Source organism: Paramisgurnus dabryanus, chromosome 9 (assembly GCF_030506205.2).
Source record: "Paramisgurnus dabryanus chromosome 9, PD_genome_1.1, whole genome shotgun sequence".
Taxonomy (NCBI): Eukaryota; Metazoa; Chordata; class Actinopteri; order Cypriniformes; family Cobitidae; genus Paramisgurnus; species Paramisgurnus dabryanus.
The window spans coordinates 16,139,017-16,158,564 of record NC_133345.1 but is presented as its reverse complement, the minus strand read 5'-3'; the positions used below and the strand labels follow the sequence as shown (position 1 = coordinate 16,158,564).

The window sequence follows — 19,548 nt, the reverse complement described above, 5'->3', positions numbered from 1 at the left end:
TAGCAGGGGAACCCACCTATTCGGTGAATCGTATTCTGGACTCTAGGCGGAGGGGACGCGAATTTCAGTACTTGGTGGACTGGGAAGGTTACGGTCCGGAGGAGAGAAGTTGGGTACCTGCTCGGGACATACTGGATCACTCCCTTATTGATGATTACCATCAACAGGTAGAGCAGGCTAGGAACGTCAGGTGACGTCCTAGGGGAGGGGGTACTGTCACGGTGGGTAAATACACTGCTCTCTCTGTGTCTTGTGTATGGTGTTTACTCACCTGTGATGTCATGTGCTCGTTATCCCGATTCCCTTCACCTGTGTTGATTGTCTCACTCCAGCTGCTCATCATTACAGACTCTCCATATAAGCTCACTCTGCTCTCTGTTCCTCGTCAGATCCTCACTCTTTGTTTGGCCTCCGTGTCTCTCTGGATTGTTTGTACTGCGTATGTGGATTGTATCGTGTCGTCTTCGTGTTGGATGTTCCGGTCTCTGTTCCTGGGTTTTACTCCACTTCAGACCTGCACCACCAACGACCTTCACAACCACCATCACCTGCTGTACCACCGTAGTCCTTCGAGCACCATTACCATCATCCGGACATTGTATTTGCTTACGTCCTTGTGTTTGTCTACATCTTTGAATAAACCTGTGTTATATTTCCTGCATCTGCTTCCAGCGTGTTCTATCGTTACACCCTGAGGTGGAAGAAGGAATTCTCTACAGACATGGTGGAACCTTACAACTGAATCATGTCAAAGGTGAAGGAGCTGCTGTGCCCATCTGGATCCCGGTTAGAGGCACTTCACAGCAGGAGGGGTTTCACTTCCACCAGGCTCAGTGGGTAACAGGCAATCGCGTCTCTCCTGAGCTCTTCCAGGCACAGGGTATGACTGGTGTGGCACGCTGGAATTATCAACGGCTGGTGGACCTAAAGCAGCCTGGGATTGTCTTACCTGGAGTGTTTGACCCTGTTTTGATGATTGAGTTAAACAGGGCATCTATAAGAGTGACAGGACAGCCCAAATATCCAGCCTTGCACATCTCCAGCAGTGACACAGGAGAGAGGTTTGGCCTACAATATGTGGAGCCAGGATGTCGACCTGTGCCTCTTGATTTTGACAAACACAAAAGCAGGAAGACAGACCTAGGAGATGTGGAGATGCAAGAAGAGTCTTCCTCTGGCTTTGAGCTCTCATTTCCATCTCAGGTAAGCCTTTAAACATTTTTGATAGCAGACTTTTGATATAAAAAAACTTACTTGCATATTACACTCATTTTGCTCAATTTCAGGAATGCTTAGAGGATTCTTCTTCTGCTCAGACCCCTCTTGCTGCAGAACCAGAGGACACCCCACAGACTGTCGTGTTTCATGGGTTTTCCACTCAGAGTGCTGTGACAGTGAAGGAACAAACATCTGAGGAGTTTCTTTTAGATGCAGGTTATTATATTATTCATACAGGCATCAATGTATGTAATATTTCTGCCTCATCTAAGCACACAGAACACAAATACAAAATTTTATAATTTTGTGAATATCTTTCAGAACTGCCAAGCACATCACCACTGCCTATAGCTGCTTCTCCCTGTGTTGCTCGTACTGGACCCATTAAGACGGGTGGTCGAGTTTTTGTGTTGGACCATAACAGATGGACAGATCCAATGAGAAATGCCATAGATGGTTTGCTGGCTAAACATCACGGGAGCAAGGACCTCCTTACAAAGGTGGATGCTGAATATGCTGCTATGGTACTGAGTGCCTGCACTGACCCCAACAGCCTTCTGCACTCAACCACAAAGCAGCATATAAGCAGGTACATAAAACACCTTGCTAAAAAAAGAACACTAATGCTTCTCTCAACACCAGCCCCGAAAAGCTCCTGGAGACTCAGCAGTTATGGCAGCGTCTTCACTCAGGCAGTGAAACCATCAGTGTCCCAGTGACAGTACTGCCATCTGTCCCAGTCAATCCACCCGCAAAGAGTGTTCCTGAGGCTGTCTCTCTGGACCAGGCTGCACTTGAGAAGATGGTGAAAGACATTGTAGAGAACAGCAGGCAGTTCAGCAGCAGCAGCAACAACAACATACGGCACAAAAAAAGCAGACTAGATGCTGCTTAGCCTGTGGTCAGCCTAAGTCTCGATACATGGGTGATGGCACCTCAATACATTTCTTTTATCAAGGTGGTGATGTTAAATACTTGTACTGCTCCAAAAAAGTATTTGACTCATATTCAGCAGAGGGCCTGACCAACCCCAGAATGCCTTTTGAGGACTTTGAAGAGACTCCTTTTTTTCAGTGTGAACTGGAGGCCTCTAAGCAGAGAGGGGCAGAAATGAAGAGGGTGATTGAGGAGAGAAGCAAGAGGAAGTCAGTAGTGGAGCATCCTACTGGTCGTCTGTGCAGATTCTGCCACCTTCCACTGAAACAAGGACCCAACAGTCCTCATGTTCACACTGGTTTCCCTGGAGTGGCAGGCAAATACATTTACTGTCCTTCTAAAGTGTTTTCTCTTTATAAGGCCCAGGGAATGAGTGCAGAAATGGCATGGAGAGACTTTCAGCAGTCTCCATTCTATGAGGCTGAGAAGCAGAGGTGGATTGAGGAAAATAAAAAATGACACTCTGCTATTGAGGTATGGGCATGTTTTTTTTGCCAAAGACATTCCTTGCACAAGGTTATATGTATACACATATTGTTGCACTTTCCATTTGTTCATTTAAATGCCAAAAGTATTGTATTGTATTTTAGTGTGATTTGCATTATTTTATCTCAGATTTGTAAAAACTATATGGTAATGACTGTTACTGTTAAACTCCGTACATAATTATTCAATTTAAAATATTTGTTATTGTTTTTTTCTGTATTCTCCACAACTTTAGATTAAATTAATCTTGTTTTTGTTTAATCTATAAGTAGTTATTTTTTATCTAATTGATTAGTATATATTTTGGTTAGTATTGTACTGTAGTAATTACTTTTTCAGTTTTATATAATAAGGCCATACATATGTATATTATTGTACCATAACAAATAGAAATGTGTTATTTATTTGTGTTTATTGGTTATATTTCATATTTATGGGTGTTATGTACATAGTTATACAAATATAATAGGAATGTCTCAAAAAATAAAATGGCTTAAACATGATTAACATGTTCTTTCAATTATTCACATTCAAATAGTTTCTATATTAAAGATACCTATACCCTATTGCAATATAATTGATCATTAGGATAAGTGCATGGTTTGTATTTGTTTACGGATTTAGCAGTATAACAAATATTTACTGCCTAAACTACCTTAAAACAGATTTTTGAAATGTTAAGTTTGATGAAATCAAGTCCCACAAATCAAAACGAAATAATCAGAACACACTCCATCCCATATAACTGCCTCGTAGAGCATTCTTACAATATTAGATTATGGACAAGCCACACTTACATTGGCCGGGAATCAGACACGGGTCTCCCGCGTGGGAGGCGAGAATTCTACCACTGAACCACCAATGCTTGCTTGATCATCAAAAAAGCCCTAGCTGCCAAACTCACTATACATGCCTTTTGCATGGATTACGTACCAAAAAAGTTTTGAAATGTTGAGTTTTATAAAATCAAGTCCCACAAATCCAAATGAAAAGATCAGAGCCAAGCAGCTGACCACACTCCATCCCATATAACTGCTTCGTAGAGCATTCTTACAATAGTAGCATAATGGACAAGCCACACTTGCATTGGCCGGGAATCGGACCCAGGTCTCCCGCGTGGCAAGCGAGAATTCTACCACTGAACCACCAATGCTTGCTTCAATGGGCTCTTCTGAAAGCCCTAGCTGCCAAACTCGCTATACATGCTTTGTACATGGATTAAGTACAAGATAAGTTTTGAAATGTTGAGTTTGATGAAATCAAGTCCCACAAATCAAAACGAAAAGATCAGAGCCAAGCAGCTGACCACACTCCATCACATATAACTGCTTCGTAGAGCATTCTTACAATAGTAGCATAATGGACAAGCCACACTTGCATTGGCCGGGAATCAGACCCGGGTCTCCCGCGTGGCAGGCGAGAATTCTACCACTGAACCACCAATGCTTGCTTCAATGGGCTCTTCTGAAAGCCCTAGCTGCCAAACTCGCTATACATGCTTTGTACATGGATTAAGTACAAGATAAGTTTTGAAATGTTGAGTTTGATGAAATCAAGTCCCACAAATCAAAACGAAAAGATCAGAGCCAAGCAGCTGACCACACTCCATCACATATAACTGCTTCGTAGAGCATTCTTACAATAGTAGCATAATGGACAAGCCACACTTGCATTGGCCGGGAATCGGACCCAGGTCTCCCGCGTGGCAAGCGAGAATTCTACCACTGAACCACCAATGCTTGCTTCAATGGGCTCTTCTGAAAGCCCTAGCTGCCAAACTCACTATACATGCCTTGTGCATGGATTACGTACAAAAAAAGTTTTGAAATGTTAAGTTTTTATAAAATCAAGTCCCACAAATCCAAACAAAAAGATCAGAGCAAAGCAGCTGACCACACTCCATCACATATAACTGCTTCGTAGAGCATTCTTACAATATTAGATTATGGACAAGCCACACTTGCATTGGCCGGGAATCGGACCCGGGTCTCCCGCGTGGGAGGCGAGAATTCTACCACTGAACCACCAATGCTTGCTTGAATACGCTCACCAAAAAACCCCTAGCTGCCAAACTCACTATACATGCCTTGTAAATGGATTAAGTACAAGATAAGTTTTGAAATGTTGAGTTTGATGAAATCAAGTCCCACAAATCAAAAAAATCAGAGCAAAGCAGCTGACCACACTCCATCCCATATAACTGCCTCGTAGAGCATTCTTACAATATTAGATTATGGACAAGCCACACTTGCATTGGCCGGGAATCGGACCCGGGTCTCCCGCGTGGGAGGCGAGAATTCTACCACTGAACCACCAATGCTTGCTTGAATCGGCTCACCAAAAAAGCCCTAGCTGCCAAACTCACTATACATGCCTTGTGCATGGATTACGTACAAAAAAAGTTTTGAAATGTTAAGTTTGATGAAATCAAGTCCCACAAATCAAAACGAAATAATCAGAAAACACTCCATCCCATATAACTGCTTCGTAGAGCATTCTTACAATAGTAGCATAATGGACAAGCCACATTGCATTGGCCGGGAATCGGACCCGGGTCTCCCGCGCGGGCACCGAGAATAATTCAGCTAAACGGCCCTAAACGCTTTCCCATTCATTTCCAATGGTAGTGCTAAACCACTACGGATGCAATATACTTTTGGCCGCTACGCATTTTGGCGCTGTTGCGCAGTTCTGTTTGGCGGAAATCTCCAAAAAGTTTTTTCTAGGTGAACTCCAGCGGAGACAGCAGATTGCCATCGATTCTTCATTCATTTCAGGTAAGATATTGTTGTTGTTTCTTTTACATTCTACAACTACTGGATAAAGATATAGCCATATCGCCAGTTGTTAGATTTCAAATGGTAATGTTATTTATCGCTGCTAATGCGTTTCATTGATTACAGTTCAGACCGGCTTTTCACTCTCAGACAAGTTTGGTCTTTTAACGTGCTAACTAATGAATGAATATCGATATATTTTTTAATTATCTGTCTCAGGCGAGAATTCTACCACTGAACCACCAATGCTTGCTTTAATCGGCTCACCAAAAAAGCCCTAGCTGCCAAACTCACTATACATGCCTTGTACATGGATTAAGTACAAAATAAGTTTTGAAATGTTGAGTTTGATTAAATCAAGTCCCACAAATCAAAACAAAAAAATCAGAGCCAAGCAGCTGACCACACTCCATCACATATAACTGCTTTGTAGAGCATTCTTACAATAGTAGCATAATGGACAAGCCACACTTGCATTGGCCGGGAATCGGACCCGGGTCTCACGCGTGGCAGGCGAGAATTCTACCACTGAACCACCAATACTTGCTTGAATCGGCTCACCAAAATAGCCCTATCTGCCAAACTCACTATACATGCCTTGTACATGGATTAAGTACAAGATAATTTTTGAAATGTTGAGTTTGATGAAATCAAGTCCCACAAATCAAAACGAAAAAAGCAGAGCAAAGCAGCTGACCACACTCCATTCCATATAACTGCCTCGTAGAGCATTCTTACAATATTAGATTATGGACAAGCCACACTTGCATTGGCCGGGAATCGGACCCGGCTCTCCCGCGTGGGAGGCGAGAATTCTACCACTGAACCACCAATGCTTGCTTGAATCGGCTCACCAAAAAAGCCCTAGCTGCCAAACTCACTATACATGCCTTGTGCATGGATTACGTACAAAAAAAGTTTTGAAATGTTAAGTTTGATGAAATCAAGTCCCACAAATCAAAACGAAATATTCAGAACACACTCCATCCCATATAACTGCCTCGTAGAGCATTCTTACAATATTAGATTATGGACAAGCCACATTGCATTGGCCGGGAATCGGATCCGGGTCTCCCGCGTGGCAGGCGAGAATTCTACCACTGAACCACCAATGCTTGCTTGAGTCGGCTCACCAAAAAACCCCTAGCTGCCAAACTCACTATACATGCCTTGTACATGGATTAAGTACAAGATAAGTTTTGAAATGTTACGTTTTTATAAAATCAAGTCCCACAAATCCAAACGAAAAGATCAGAGCAAAGCAGCTGACCACACTCCATCAAATATAACTGCCTCGTAAAGCATTCTTACAATAGAAGCATAATGGACAAGCCACACTTGCATTGGCCGGGAATCGGACCCGGGTCTCCTGCGTGGCAGGCAAGAAATCTACCACTGAACCACCAATGCTTGCTTGAATCGGCTCTTCTAAAACCCCTAGCTGCCAAACTCACTATACATGCTTTGTACATGGATTAAGTACAAGATAAGTTTTGAAATGTTGAGTTTGATGAAATCAAGTCCCACAAATCAAAACGAAAAAATCAGAGCAAAGCAGCTGACCACACTCCATCCCATATAACTGCCTCGTAGAGCATTCTTACAATATTAGATTATGGACAAGCCACACTTGCATTGCTTGCTTGAATCGGCTCACCAAAAAACCCCTAGCTGCCAAACTCACTATACATGCCTTGTACATGGATTAAGTACAAGATAAGTTTTGAAATGTTGAGTTTGATGAAATCAAGTCCCACATATCCAAACGAAAAGATCAGAGCCAAGCAGCTGACCACACTCCATCACACATAACTGCTTCGTAGAGCATTCTTACAATAGTAGCATAATGGACAAGCCACACTTGCATTGGCCGGGAATCTGACCCGGGTCTCCCGCGTGGCAGGCGAGAATTCTACCACTGAACCACCAATGCTTGCTTGACTCGGCTCACCAAAAAAGCCCTAGCTGCCAAACTCACTATACATGCCTTGTGCATGGATTACATACAAAAAAAGTTTTGAAATGTTAAGTTTTTATAAAATCAAGTCCCACAAATCCAAACGAAAAGATCAGAGCAAAGCAGCTGACCACACTCCATCAAATATAACTGCCTCGTAGAGCATTCTTACAATAGTAGCATAATGGACAAGCCACACTTGCATTGGCCGAGAATCGGACCCAGGTCTCCCGCGTGGCAGGCAAGAAATCTACCACTGAACCACCAATGCTTGCTTGAATCGGCTCACCAAAAAACCCCTAGCTGCCAAACTCACTATACATGCCTTGTACATGGATTAAGTACAAGATAAGTTTTGAAATGTTGAGTTTGATGAAATCAAGTCCCACAAATCAAAACGAAAAAAGTAGAGCAAAGCAGCTGACCACACTCCATTCCATATAACTGCCTCGTAGAGCATTCTTACAATATTAGATTATGGACAAGCCACACTTGCATTGGCCGGGAATCGGACCCGGGTCTCCCGCGTGGGAGGCGAGAATTCTACCACTGAACCACCAATGCTTGCTTGAATCGGCTCACCAAAAAAGCCCTAGCTGCCAAACTCACTATACATGCCTTGTGCATGGATTACGTACAAAAAAAGTTTTGAAATGTTAAGTTTTTATAAAATCAAGTCCCACAAATCCAAACGAAAAGATCAGAGCAAAGCAGCTGACCACACTCCATCAAATATAACTGCCTCGTAGAGCATTCATACAAGAGTAGCATAATGGACAAGCCACACTTGCATTGGCCGGGAATCGGACCCGGATCTCCCGCGTGGCAGGCGAGAATTCTACCACTGAACCACCAATGCGTGCTTGAATCGGCTCACCAAAATAGCCCTATCTGCCAAACTCACTATACATGCCTTGTGCATGGATTACGTACAAAAAAAGTTTTGAAATGTAAAATTTTTATAAAATCAAGTCCCACAAATCCAAACGAAAAGATCAGAGCAAAGCAGCTGACCACACTCCATCAAATATAACTGCCTCGTAGAGCATTCTTACAATAGTAGCATAATGGACAAGCCACACTTGCATTGGCCGGGAATCGGACCCGGGTCTCCCGGGTGGCAGGCGAGAAATCTACCACTGAACCACCAATGCTTGCTTGAATCGGCTCACCAAAAAACCCCTAGCTGCCAAACTCACTATACATGCCTTGTACATGGATTAAGTACAAGATAAGTTTTGAAATGTTGAGTTTGATGAAATTAAGTCCCACAAATCAAAACGAAAAAAGCAGAGCAAAGCAGCAGACCACACTCCATCCCATATAACTGCCTCGTAGAACATTCTTACAATATTAGATTATGGACAAGCCACACTTGCATTGGCCGGGAATCGGACCCGGGTCTCCCGCGTGGCAGGCGAGAATTCTACCACTGAACCACCAATGCTTGCTTGAATCGGCTCACCAAAAAAGCCCTAGCTGCCAAACTCACCATACATGCCTTGTGCATGGATTACGTACAAAAAAAGTTTTGAAATGTTAAGTTTGATGAAATCAAGTCCCACAAATCCATTCAGAGCCATTCCGGGTCTCCCGCGTGGCAGGCGAGAATTCTACCACTGAACCACCAATGCTTGCTTGAACGGGCTCTCCTGAAAGCCCTAGCTGCCAAACTCACTATACATGCTTTGTACATGGATTACGTACAAGATAAGTTTTGAAATGTTGAGTTTGATGAAATCAATTCCCACAAATCAAAAGGAAAAAATCTGAGGAAAGCAACTGACCACACTCCATCCCATATAACTGCCTCGTAGAGCATTCATACAAGAGTAGCATAATAGACAAGCCACACTTGCATTGGCCGGGAATCGGACCCGGGTCTCCCGCGTGGCAAGCGAGAATTCTACCACTGAACCACCAATGCTTGCTTCGATGGGCTCTTCTGAAAGCCCTAGCTGCCAAACTCGCTATACATGCTTTGTACATGGATTAAATACAAGATAAGTTTTGAAATGTTGAGTTTGATGAAATCAAGTCCCACAAATCAAAACAAAAAAATCAGAGCCAAGCAGCTGACCACACTCCATCACACATAACTGCTTCGTAGAGCATTCTTACAATAGTAGCATAATGGACAAGCCACACTTGCATTGGCCGGGAATCGGACCCAGGTCTCCCGCGTGGCAGGCGAGAAATCTACCACTGAAACACCAATGCTTGCTTGAATCGGCTCACCAAAAAACCCCTAGCTGCCAAACTCACTATACATGCCTTGTACATGGATTAAGTACTAGATAAATTTTGAAATGTTGAGTTTGATGAAATCAAGTCCCACAAATCAAAACGAAAAAAGCAGAGCAAAGCAGCTGACCACACGCCATCCCATATAACTGCCTCGTAGAGCATTCTTACAATATTAGATTATGGACAAGCCACACTTGCATTGGCCGGGAATCGGACCCGGGTCTCCCGCGTGGGAGGCGAGAATTCTACCACTGAACCACCAATGCTTGCTTGAATCGGCTCACCAAAAAACCCCTAGCTGCCAAACTCACTATACATGCCTTGTACATGGATTAAGTACAAGATAAGTTTTGAAATGTTACGTTTTTATAAAATCAAGTCCCACAAATCCAAACGAAAAGATCAGAGCAAAGCAGCTGACCACACTCCATCAAATATAACTGCCTCGTAAAGCATTCTTACAATAGAAGCATAATGGACAAGCCACACTTGCATTGGCCGGGAATCGGACCCGGGTCTCCCGCGTGGCAGGCAAGAAATCTACCACTGAACCACCAATGCTTGCTTGAATCGGCTCTTCTAAAACCCCTAGCTGCCAAACTCACTATACATGCTTTGTACATGGATTAAGTACAAGATAAGTTTTGAAATGTTGAGTTTGATGAAATCAAGTCCCACAAATCAAAACGAAAAAATCAGAGCAAAGCAGCTGACCACACTCCATCCCATATAACTGCCTCGTAGAGCATTCTTACAATATTAGATTATGGACAAGCCACACTTGCATTGCTTGCTTGAATCGGCTCACCAAAAAACCCCTAGCTGCCAAACTCACTATACATGCCTTGTACATGGATTAAGTACAAGATAAGTTTTGAAATGTTGAGTTTGATGAAATCAAGTCCCACATATCCAAACGAAAAGATCAGAGCCAAGCAGCTGACCACACTCCATCACACATAACTGCTTCGTAGAGCATTCTTACAATAGTAGCATAATGGACAAGCCACACTTGCATTGGCCGGGAATCTGACTCGGGTCTCCCGCGTGGCAGGCGAGAATTCTACCACTGAACCACCAATGCTTGCTTGACTCGGCTCACCAAAAAAGCCCTAGCTGCCAAACTCACTATACATGCCTTGTGCATGGATTACGTACAAAAAAAGTTTTGAAATGTTAAGTTTTTATAAAATCAAGTCCCACAAATCCAAACGAAAAGATCAGAGCAAAGCAGCTGACCACACTCCATTCCATATAACTGCCTCGTAGAGCATTCTTACAATATTAGATTATGGACAAGCCACACTTGCATTGGCCGGGAATCGGACCCGGGTCTCCCGCGTGGGAGGCGAGAATTCTACCACTGAACCACCAATGCTTGCTTGAACGGGCTCTCCTGAAAGCCCTAGCTGCCAAACTCACTATACATGCTTTGTACATGGATTACGTACAAGATAAGTTTTGAAATGTTGAGTTTGATGAAATCAATTCCCACAAATCAAAACGAAATAATCAGAACACACTCCATCCCATATAACTGCCTCGTAGAGCATTCTTACAACATTAGATTATGGACAAGCCACATTGCATTGGCCGGGAATCAGACCCAGGTCTCCCGCGTGGCAGGCGAGAATTCTACCACTGAACCACCAATGCTTGCTTGAACGGGCTCTCCTGAAAGCCCTAGCTGCCAAACTCACTATACATGCTTTGTACATGGATTACGTACAAGATAAGTTTTGAAATGTTGAGTTTGATGAAATCAATTCCCACAAATCAAAACGAAAAAATCCGAGCAAAGTAACTGACCACACTCCATCCCATATAACTGCCTCGTAGAGCATTCATACAATAGTAGCATAATGTACAAGCCACACTTGCATTGGCGGGGAATCGGACCCGGGTCTCTCGCGTGGCAGGCGAGAATTCTACCACTGAACCACCAATGCTTGCTTTAATCGGCTCACCAAAAAAGCCCTAGCTGCCAAACTCACTATACATGCCTTGTGCATGGATTACGTACAAAAAAAGTTTTGAAATGTTAAGTTTTTATAAAATCAAGTCCCACAAATCCAAACGAAAAGATCAGAGCAAAGCAGCTGACCACACTCCATCACACATAACTGCTTCGTAGAGCATTCTTACAATAGTAGCATAATGGACAAGCCACACTTGCATTGGCCGGGAATCTGACCCGGGTCTCCCGCGTGGCAGGCGAGAATTCTACCACTGAACCACCAATGCTTGCTTGACTCGGCTCACCAAAAAAGCCCTAGCTGCCAAACTCACTATACATGCCTTGTGCATGGATTACGTACAAAAAAAGTTTTGAAATGTTAAGTTTTTATAAAATCAAGTCCCACAAATCCAAACGAAAAGATCAGAGCAAAGCAGCTGACCACACTCCATCAAATATAACTGCCTAGAGCATTCATACAAGAGTAGCATAATGGACAAGCCACACTTGCATTGGCCGGGAATCGGACCCAGGTCTCCCGCGTGGCAGGCAAGAAATCTACCACTGAACCACCAATGCTTGCTTGAATCGGCTCACCAAAAAACCCCTAGCTGCCAAACTCACTATACATGCCTTGTACATGGATTAAGTACAAGATAAGTTTTGAAATGTTGAGTTTGATGAAATCAAGTCCCACAAATCAAAACGAAAAAAGCAGAGCAAAGCAGCTGACCACACTCCATTCCATATAACTGCCTCGTAGAGCATTCTTACAATATTAGATTATGGACAGGCCACACTTGCATTGGCCGGGAATCGGACCCGGGTCTCCCGCGTGGGAGGCGAGAATTCTACCACTGAACCACCAATGCTTGCTTGAATCGGCTCACCAAAAAAGCCCTAGCTGCCAAACTCACTATACATGCCTTGTGCATGGATTACGTACAAAAAAAGTTTTGAAATGTTGAGTTTGATGAAATCAATTCCCACAAATCAAAACGAAAAAATCCGAGCAAAGTAACTGACCACACTCCATCCCATATAACTGCCTCGTAGAGCATTCATACAATAGTAGCATAATGTACAAGCCACACTTGCATTGGCGGGGAATCGGACCCGGGTCTCTCGCGTGGCAGGCGAGAATTCTACCACTGAACCACCAATGCTTGCTTTAATCGGCTCACCAAAAAAGCCCTAGCTGCCAAACTCACTATACATGCCTTGTGCATGGATTACGTACAAAAAAAGTTTTGAAATGTTAAGTTTTTATAAAATCAAGTCCCACAAATCCAAACGAAAAGATCAGAGCAAAGCAGCTGACCACACTCCATCAAATATAACTGCCTCGTAGAGCATTCATACAAGAGTAGCATAATGGACAAGCCACACTTGCATTGGCCGGGAATCGGACCCGGATCTCCCGCGTGGCAGGCGAGAATTCTACCACTGAACCACCAATGCTTGCTTGAATCGGCTCACCAAAATAGCCCTATCTGCCAAATTCACTATACATGCCTTGTGCATGGATTACGTACAAAAAAAGTTTTGAAATGTAAAATTTTTATAAAATCAAGTCCCACAAATCCAAACGAAAAGATCAGAGCAAAGCAGCTGACCACACTCCATCAAATATAACTGCCTCGTAGAGCATTCATACAAGAGTAGCATAATGGACAAGCCACACTTGCATTGGCCGGGAATCGGACGCGGGTCTCCCGGGTGGCAGGCGAGAATTCTACCACTGAACCACCAATGCTTGCTTGAATCGACTGACCAAAAAACCCCTAGCTGCCAAACTCACTATACATGCCTTGTACATGGATTAAGTACAAGATAAGTATTGAAATGTTGAGTTTGATGAAATTAAGTCCCACAAATCAAAACGAAAAAAGCAGAGCAAAGCAGCAGACCACACTCCATCCCATATAACTGCCTCGTAGAACATTCTTACAATATTAGATTATGGACAAGCCACACTTGCATTGGCCGGGAATCGGACCCGGGTCTCCCGCGTGGCAGGCGAGAATTCTACCACTGAACCACCAATGCTTGCTTGAATCGGCTCACCAAAAAAGCCCTAGCTGCCAAACTCACCATACATGCCTTGTGCATGGATTACGTACAAAAAAAGTTTTGAAATGTTAAGTTTGATGAAATCAAGTCCCACAAATCCATTCAGAGCCATTCCGGGTCTCCCGCGTGGCAGGCGAGAATTCTACCACTGAACCACCAATGCTTGCTTCGATGGGCTCTTCTGAAAGCCCTAGCTGCCAAACTCGCTATACATGCTTTGTACATGGATTAAGTACAAGATAAGTTTTGAAATGTTGAGTTTGATGAAATCAAGTCCCACAAATCAAAACAAAAAAATCAGAGCCAAGCAGCTGACCACACTCCATCACACATAACTGCTTCGTAGAGCATTCTTACAATAGTAGCATAATGGACAACCCACACTTGCATTGGCCGGGAATCTGACCCGGGTCTCCCGCGTGGCAGGCGAGAATTCTACCACTGAACCACCAATGCTTGCTTGACTCGGCTCACCAAAAAAGCCCTAGCTGCCAAACTCACTATACATGCCTTGTGCATGGATTACGTACAAAAAAAGTTTTGAAATGTTAAGTTTTTATAAAATCAAGTCCCACAAATCCAAACGAAAAGATCAGAGCAAAGCAGCTGACCACACTCCATCAAATATAACTGCCTCGTAGAGCATTCTTACAATAGTAGCATAATGGACAAGCCACACTTGCATTGGCCGGGAATCGGACCCAGGTCTCCCGCGTGGCAGGCAAGAAATCTACCACTGAACCACCAATGCTTGCTTGAATCGGCTCACCAAAAAACCCCTAGCTGCCAAACTCACTATACATGCCTTGTACATGGATTAAGTACAAGATAAGTTTTGAAATGTTGAGTTTGATGAAATCAAGTCCCACAAATCAAAACGAAAAAAGCAGAGCAAAGCAGCTGACCACACTCCATTCCATATAACTGCCTCGTAGAGCATTCTTACAATATTAGATTATGGACAAGCCACACTTGCATTGGCCGGGAATCGGACCCGGGTCTCCCGCGTGGGAGGCGAGAATTCTACCACTGAACCACCAATGCTTGCTTGAATCGGCACACCAAAAAAGCCCTAGCTGCCAAACTCACTATACATGCCTTGTGCATGGATTACGTACAAAAAAAGTTTTGAAATGTTAAGTTTGATGAAATCAAGTCCCACAAATCAAAACGAAATAATCAGAACACACTCCATCCCATATAACTGCCTCGTAGAGCATTCTTACAACATTAGATTATGGACAAGCCACATTGCATTGGCCGGGAATCAGACCCGGGTCTCCCGCGTGGCAGGCGAGAAGTCTACCACTGAACCACCAATGCTTGCTTGAACGGGCTCTCCTGAAAGCCCTAGCTGCCAAACTCACTATACATGCTTTGTACATGGATTACGTACAAGATAAGTTTTGAAATGTTGAGTTTGATGAAATCAATTCCCACAAATCAAAACGAAAAAATCCGAGCAAAGTAACTGACCACACTCCATCCCATATAACTGCCTCGTAGAGCATTCATACAATAGTAGCATAATGTACAAGCCACACTTGCATTGGCGGGGAATCGGACCCGGGTCTCTCGCGTGGCAGGCGAGAATTCTACCACTGAACCACCAATGCTTGCTTTAATCGGCTCACCAAAAAAGCCCTAGCTGCCAAACTCACTATACATGCCTTGTGCATGGATTACGTACAAAAAAAGTTTTGAAATGTTAAGTTTTTATAAAATCAAGTCCCACAAATCCAAACGAAAAGATCAGAGCAAAGCAGCTGACCACACTCCATCAAATATAACTGCCTCGTAGAGCATTCATACAAGAGTAGCATAATGGACAAGCCACACTTGCATTGGCCGGGAATCGGACCAGGGTCTCCCGTGTGGCTGGCGAGAAATCTACCACTGAAACACCAATGCTTGCTTGAATCGGCTCACCAAAAAACCCCTAGCTGCCAAACTCACTATACATGCCTTGTACATGGATTAAGTACTAGATAAATTTTGAAATGTTGAGTTTGATGAAATCAAGTCCCACAAATCAAAACGAAAAAAGCAGAGCAAAGCAGCTGACCACACTCCATCCCATATAACTGCCTCGTAGAACATTCTTACAATATTAGATTATGGACAAGCCACACTTGCATTGGCCGGGAATCGGACCCGGGTCTCCCGCGTGGGAGGCGAGAATTCTACCACTGAACCACCAATGCTTGCGTGAATCGGCTCACCAAAAAAGCCCTAGCTGCCAAACTCACCATACATGCCTTGTGCATGGATTACGTACAAAAAATGTTTTGAAATGTTAAGTTTGATGAAATCAAGTCCCACAAATCCATTCAGAGCCATTCCGGGTCTCCCGCGTGGCAGGCGAGAATTCTACCACTGAACCACCAATGCTTGCTTGAACGGGCTCTCCTGAAAGCCCTAGCTGCCAAACTCACTATACATGCTTTGTACATGGATTACGTACAACAGGGGTCGGCAAGAAACTTTGGCCGCGGGCCAAATTTTTTTTAGCCAGTAGATGGCGGGCCAACTGCTGTTGGCACACTTACGTCTTATTTTGAAATAGCCTAGTATAGGCTATCTGATCTTTTGTCAAGAAACATTGTCTTTATTTCCTATTTAAAATACGAAAGACGGCATTAAAAATGGCTAAAAACATGGTTATGGGTCTGTGTATCATTCGTTCAATCGTTTTTTAAATTAAAAACAAAAATGAAAAAATTAACCACCACGGGTTTTCTGATTGTGTGCTCAGATAAAAAATTAATTACTGGATTAGACAATTTTTTTATTTAACACCTTTATAGGCATAATATATAAATGAAATCATTTTAAACAGATCAAGTACTATTAGTGGTAACATTACAGGCATTTATGCTCTCATGAAAGACTCTTACAGTCCGACTTTTGAACTGTATTCCTTTTTTTATTAATATTTATCCGGGACACACACATACACACCTAAGGTTTAAGGAGGTCTCCGCTTTTTGTCCAGCTCCGACAAGGTTCTATTCAGTAAACCGCTTAAAATACACTCTGTAGGTACGTGACAAAATGACGTAACGCGCACGATTGCTTTGTTCCCACGGATGTGTTCCCAGCAGGTATTCAGCGCCAGATGCGTCGGTGACTTAAAAGATCTGTTGTATCTTTGCTTTGATAATACCTCTAAAGCACATATACTAGTGACATAAATTACTTCCTCACGTTGATTCTCACGTTCGAATTTCCAAGATTGCTGTCGTAAGAAGAAAGTTAAGCGAAGCAAAATTTGTCTCGTGTTTGGCATTTAAATCCTTTATGAAGGCGAGTATTTTTTTGTTTCAAACCAAATACTTTTTATAGAATATACATTTAACTTGAATTAGGTGAAGTTTGGGATTGATTGTAACATTCGCATGTGCTTTTTTAAGATCCGCAAGTGACGTTGTTCAAAAGCAGAATCGCCCATTCAATCATATTGGCTTCCAAAACTTCTCCGTTTTCATCGATCTGTGCAGTATTTTTCAAAGTAATCATACAGAACGAAGGATTAGAATCTCTAGATTACATTATTGGCATGATTTTGTCAAACATATAAATAAATACATGCATGCAACATGCATGCATTTATTGATTTATTAATGATAAATAACATAATCATCAATTAATGTATTAATAACATCTGAACATTTAAATTGCTCGCTAGCATTATTAGTCAATTAAGAAATATTAAAGAAACAACGAAATGTTTCTTTAATATATAAAAATATAGCTTTTATTTGAGAGCGCTTTGATTTCATATGGAAAGATATGCGTGGATTGATGCTCTCGGTTTCATTAATTAGTGGTTAATCATAAATAATACAATTCTTATATATACCTTTTAAAAAGATGTCATCTTAACTTTGTTGGGCTGTTAATTACCTACAATTTGGTGTTTGAATTATGCAAATAGGCCAAGATATGAGGAAGTTATGATATTTTGAAGTGTTTGGTCAAGCGGAAGAGGTCACAGTTTTTCATAGTTTTCCTGTGTTACAGTTTTTTACAATCACTTTGCTACTATTTTCAGAACCTTGATGTCATTTTTCACAACTCTAGACACAAAACTCACAACCAAAGATCAAAATGCACATTTTTCAAAACTCTTAACTCTTTTCTCAATTGCTTGGATACAATACACATAAAACTTGGATCATTTGTTCATTCAACCAAAATCACATGTTCAATATGACACAACTTAACATCAAAGTACTACTGTTTCAAAAGGCTATTCACACATCACATTTCAAATAAGTGTCTATTCATTTTCTTACAATGATCTAACTATCAATCAATACAACTGCCCAAAATGATAAGTAACTGTTGCATTATTCGTAATAGTTGTATGGAAACAGACAAAGAATCTTCTATGTTTACTGAAAATCATGAAAGTTTCAAGATAATGAGGTTCATTGTAACCAATAAGCATGGAGCATGAACCAATTATCACTGTACTGTATAGATGCAGGCCCTTGTAATTGCTTGTCCAATTCTGCCAACTTGTTACTGATGATTGAGTGCAGATTGTGAAATGATGTGACCTATGTTGTGATTGTACTGTAGTGTTTTTATCAATACATTACAAACTTTGTTCAATGATTCCAATGTGTCTGTCGTATTCTCTCTACTACTGCAGAACTTTTACAGATATGTATTTGCTCTACATGTAAGTAGTAAATATAGGGCACATACTGTCACATAAAAATGATTGATGGTGACCTTTGACCTCAGGGGAGGGGCTGACCTTTTGACCTGCGAGGGAGGGGTGACCTTTGACCGGACCACCCACGTCGTGAACCTTTGACCTCCGGGGAGGGGCTAACCTTTGACCGGACCTCCCACGTCGTGAACTTTTGACCGGGGCCACCCACGTCGCGATGAACTTTTGAACCGACCGCCCACGTCACGTTGAACTTTTAACCGGACCGCCCACGTCACGTTGACATGTTTACGTCCGGGGTTATCTCCGGGGCGCGTTAAATCATGTCCTCCTACGATAAAACACTAAAAACAGTGTTTACACAAGTGGTCTTCATTAAAACACATTCCATGCTCCCATCATAATTTATATAAGGTGGGGGCATAATATGTATAATAAAAGCCAGGGAAATCAGAGTTACGACAATCACAAACATGGATAGGCCATGCAGCTCGCGCGGTACTCCGGTGAGTGAATGGTGAAATAGCATGGAGCATCTAGCTACGGCGACGAAAAAATGTAACTTTTAACATGCATTGAAATTTTAACATGCACCTTTTTAGAATGCGTGACATCGTTATATTCTGCCATGCTGGCATTGAAATATTGTGAAATCCTCTCATTGATTAGTTTCATTAAACACAATTTTTTATGTGAAATGATCAAAGAAATTAAGTGTTCTTTCTTTTCTTTTAAACGTCATCCTGGCTTATAAGGCTATATTCATGGTGAGAATAAGCTGTAATTATATAAAGTAAGATTAGAAAAGATGTTTAAAATGAACTTTCTCTAATAATCTTAGCACTATGTATGGATACGACTGATTAAAAAACATGTTCAAAAGTATCAACATAATAAAAAAGGTTTCTCACAGCGGCAGATGAAATACAATCTAAAAGAATAAAGAACAATGAATTCTGTCAAGATGAACATTTTGTAGGATTTTCTCTAGAGAGTAAAAATTGATGTGTAATTTTTAAATGTCCTATTCTGCATTTTGTATAGATGAACTGATTTTCAAAACAGAAGTTATGTTTTTTTTTTTCAAATAAACTGTTCAATACAAAGATATGGTATTCTGCCACTTACACAGATCGTAGTCCTTAAAGTTGCATTCCTGAGAGATGCTTCCACTCCGAATCGTAAATCGTTTTGGCAGCGCCCGTGTGAGGGC

The 19,548-nt window shown here is 42.1% G+C and overlaps 28 non-coding genes across 28 annotated transcripts; all 28 read right to left on the bottom strand.

Annotated features, from left to right (window-relative positions):
* Positions 1-3,722: 3,722 nt before the first annotated feature.
* trnag-gcc (transfer RNA glycine (anticodon GCC)) lies at positions 3,723-3,793 on the bottom strand. Its single transcript has one exon. It is a non-coding gene; the product is annotated as a tRNA-Gly (tRNA).
* A 222-nt stretch (positions 3,794-4,015) lies between these two features.
* trnag-gcc (transfer RNA glycine (anticodon GCC)) lies at positions 4,016-4,086 on the bottom strand. The gene has a single exon. It is a non-coding gene; the product is annotated as a tRNA-Gly (tRNA).
* A 222-nt stretch (positions 4,087-4,308) lies between these two features.
* trnag-gcc (transfer RNA glycine (anticodon GCC)) lies at positions 4,309-4,379 on the bottom strand. The gene has a single exon. It is a non-coding gene; the product is annotated as a tRNA-Gly (tRNA).
* Positions 4,380-4,601: 222 nt separating this feature from the next.
* On the bottom strand, positions 4,602-4,672 carry trnag-ccc (transfer RNA glycine (anticodon CCC)). The gene has a single exon. It is a non-coding gene; the product is annotated as a tRNA-Gly (tRNA).
* A 217-nt stretch (positions 4,673-4,889) lies between these two features.
* trnag-ccc (transfer RNA glycine (anticodon CCC)) lies at positions 4,890-4,960 on the bottom strand. Its single transcript has one exon. It is a non-coding gene; the product is annotated as a tRNA-Gly (tRNA).
* A 929-nt stretch (positions 4,961-5,889) lies between these two features.
* Positions 5,890-5,960, bottom strand: trnag-gcc (transfer RNA glycine (anticodon GCC)). The gene has a single exon. It is a non-coding gene; the product is annotated as a tRNA-Gly (tRNA).
* Positions 5,961-6,182: 222 nt separating this feature from the next.
* Positions 6,183-6,253, bottom strand: trnag-ccc (transfer RNA glycine (anticodon CCC)). Its single transcript has one exon. It is a non-coding gene; the product is annotated as a tRNA-Gly (tRNA).
* A 208-nt stretch (positions 6,254-6,461) lies between these two features.
* trnag-gcc (transfer RNA glycine (anticodon GCC)) lies at positions 6,462-6,532 on the bottom strand. Its single transcript has one exon. It is a non-coding gene; the product is annotated as a tRNA-Gly (tRNA).
* Positions 6,533-6,756: 224 nt separating this feature from the next.
* Positions 6,757-6,827, bottom strand: trnag-gcc (transfer RNA glycine (anticodon GCC)). Its single transcript has one exon. It is a non-coding gene; the product is annotated as a tRNA-Gly (tRNA).
* Positions 6,828-7,279: 452 nt separating this feature from the next.
* Positions 7,280-7,350, bottom strand: trnag-gcc (transfer RNA glycine (anticodon GCC)). Its single transcript has one exon. It is a non-coding gene; the product is annotated as a tRNA-Gly (tRNA).
* A 517-nt stretch (positions 7,351-7,867) lies between these two features.
* On the bottom strand, positions 7,868-7,938 carry trnag-ccc (transfer RNA glycine (anticodon CCC)). Its single transcript has one exon. It is a non-coding gene; the product is annotated as a tRNA-Gly (tRNA).
* A 224-nt stretch (positions 7,939-8,162) lies between these two features.
* On the bottom strand, positions 8,163-8,233 carry trnag-gcc (transfer RNA glycine (anticodon GCC)). Its single transcript has one exon. It is a non-coding gene; the product is annotated as a tRNA-Gly (tRNA).
* Positions 8,234-8,750: 517 nt separating this feature from the next.
* On the bottom strand, positions 8,751-8,821 carry trnag-gcc (transfer RNA glycine (anticodon GCC)). The gene has a single exon. It is a non-coding gene; the product is annotated as a tRNA-Gly (tRNA).
* A 409-nt stretch (positions 8,822-9,230) lies between these two features.
* trnag-gcc (transfer RNA glycine (anticodon GCC)) lies at positions 9,231-9,301 on the bottom strand. The gene has a single exon. It is a non-coding gene; the product is annotated as a tRNA-Gly (tRNA).
* A 515-nt stretch (positions 9,302-9,816) lies between these two features.
* On the bottom strand, positions 9,817-9,887 carry trnag-ccc (transfer RNA glycine (anticodon CCC)). Its single transcript has one exon. It is a non-coding gene; the product is annotated as a tRNA-Gly (tRNA).
* A 224-nt stretch (positions 9,888-10,111) lies between these two features.
* trnag-gcc (transfer RNA glycine (anticodon GCC)) lies at positions 10,112-10,182 on the bottom strand. Its single transcript has one exon. It is a non-coding gene; the product is annotated as a tRNA-Gly (tRNA).
* A 746-nt stretch (positions 10,183-10,928) lies between these two features.
* Positions 10,929-10,999, bottom strand: trnag-ccc (transfer RNA glycine (anticodon CCC)). The gene has a single exon. It is a non-coding gene; the product is annotated as a tRNA-Gly (tRNA).
* A 207-nt stretch (positions 11,000-11,206) lies between these two features.
* trnag-gcc (transfer RNA glycine (anticodon GCC)) lies at positions 11,207-11,277 on the bottom strand. The gene has a single exon. It is a non-coding gene; the product is annotated as a tRNA-Gly (tRNA).
* A 222-nt stretch (positions 11,278-11,499) lies between these two features.
* trnag-gcc (transfer RNA glycine (anticodon GCC)) lies at positions 11,500-11,570 on the bottom strand. The gene has a single exon. It is a non-coding gene; the product is annotated as a tRNA-Gly (tRNA).
* A 224-nt stretch (positions 11,571-11,794) lies between these two features.
* Positions 11,795-11,865, bottom strand: trnag-gcc (transfer RNA glycine (anticodon GCC)). Its single transcript has one exon. It is a non-coding gene; the product is annotated as a tRNA-Gly (tRNA).
* Positions 11,866-12,379: 514 nt separating this feature from the next.
* trnag-ccc (transfer RNA glycine (anticodon CCC)) lies at positions 12,380-12,450 on the bottom strand. Its single transcript has one exon. It is a non-coding gene; the product is annotated as a tRNA-Gly (tRNA).
* A 223-nt stretch (positions 12,451-12,673) lies between these two features.
* On the bottom strand, positions 12,674-12,744 carry trnag-gcc (transfer RNA glycine (anticodon GCC)). The gene has a single exon. It is a non-coding gene; the product is annotated as a tRNA-Gly (tRNA).
* Positions 12,745-12,968: 224 nt separating this feature from the next.
* Positions 12,969-13,039, bottom strand: trnag-gcc (transfer RNA glycine (anticodon GCC)). The gene has a single exon. It is a non-coding gene; the product is annotated as a tRNA-Gly (tRNA).
* A 517-nt stretch (positions 13,040-13,556) lies between these two features.
* Positions 13,557-13,627, bottom strand: trnag-gcc (transfer RNA glycine (anticodon GCC)). The gene has a single exon. It is a non-coding gene; the product is annotated as a tRNA-Gly (tRNA).
* A 409-nt stretch (positions 13,628-14,036) lies between these two features.
* trnag-gcc (transfer RNA glycine (anticodon GCC)) lies at positions 14,037-14,107 on the bottom strand. The gene has a single exon. It is a non-coding gene; the product is annotated as a tRNA-Gly (tRNA).
* Positions 14,108-14,624: 517 nt separating this feature from the next.
* Positions 14,625-14,695, bottom strand: trnag-ccc (transfer RNA glycine (anticodon CCC)). The gene has a single exon. It is a non-coding gene; the product is annotated as a tRNA-Gly (tRNA).
* Positions 14,696-15,196: 501 nt separating this feature from the next.
* On the bottom strand, positions 15,197-15,267 carry trnag-gcc (transfer RNA glycine (anticodon GCC)). Its single transcript has one exon. It is a non-coding gene; the product is annotated as a tRNA-Gly (tRNA).
* Positions 15,268-15,784: 517 nt separating this feature from the next.
* Positions 15,785-15,855, bottom strand: trnag-ccc (transfer RNA glycine (anticodon CCC)). Its single transcript has one exon. It is a non-coding gene; the product is annotated as a tRNA-Gly (tRNA).
* Positions 15,856-19,548: the final 3,693 nt, after the last annotated feature.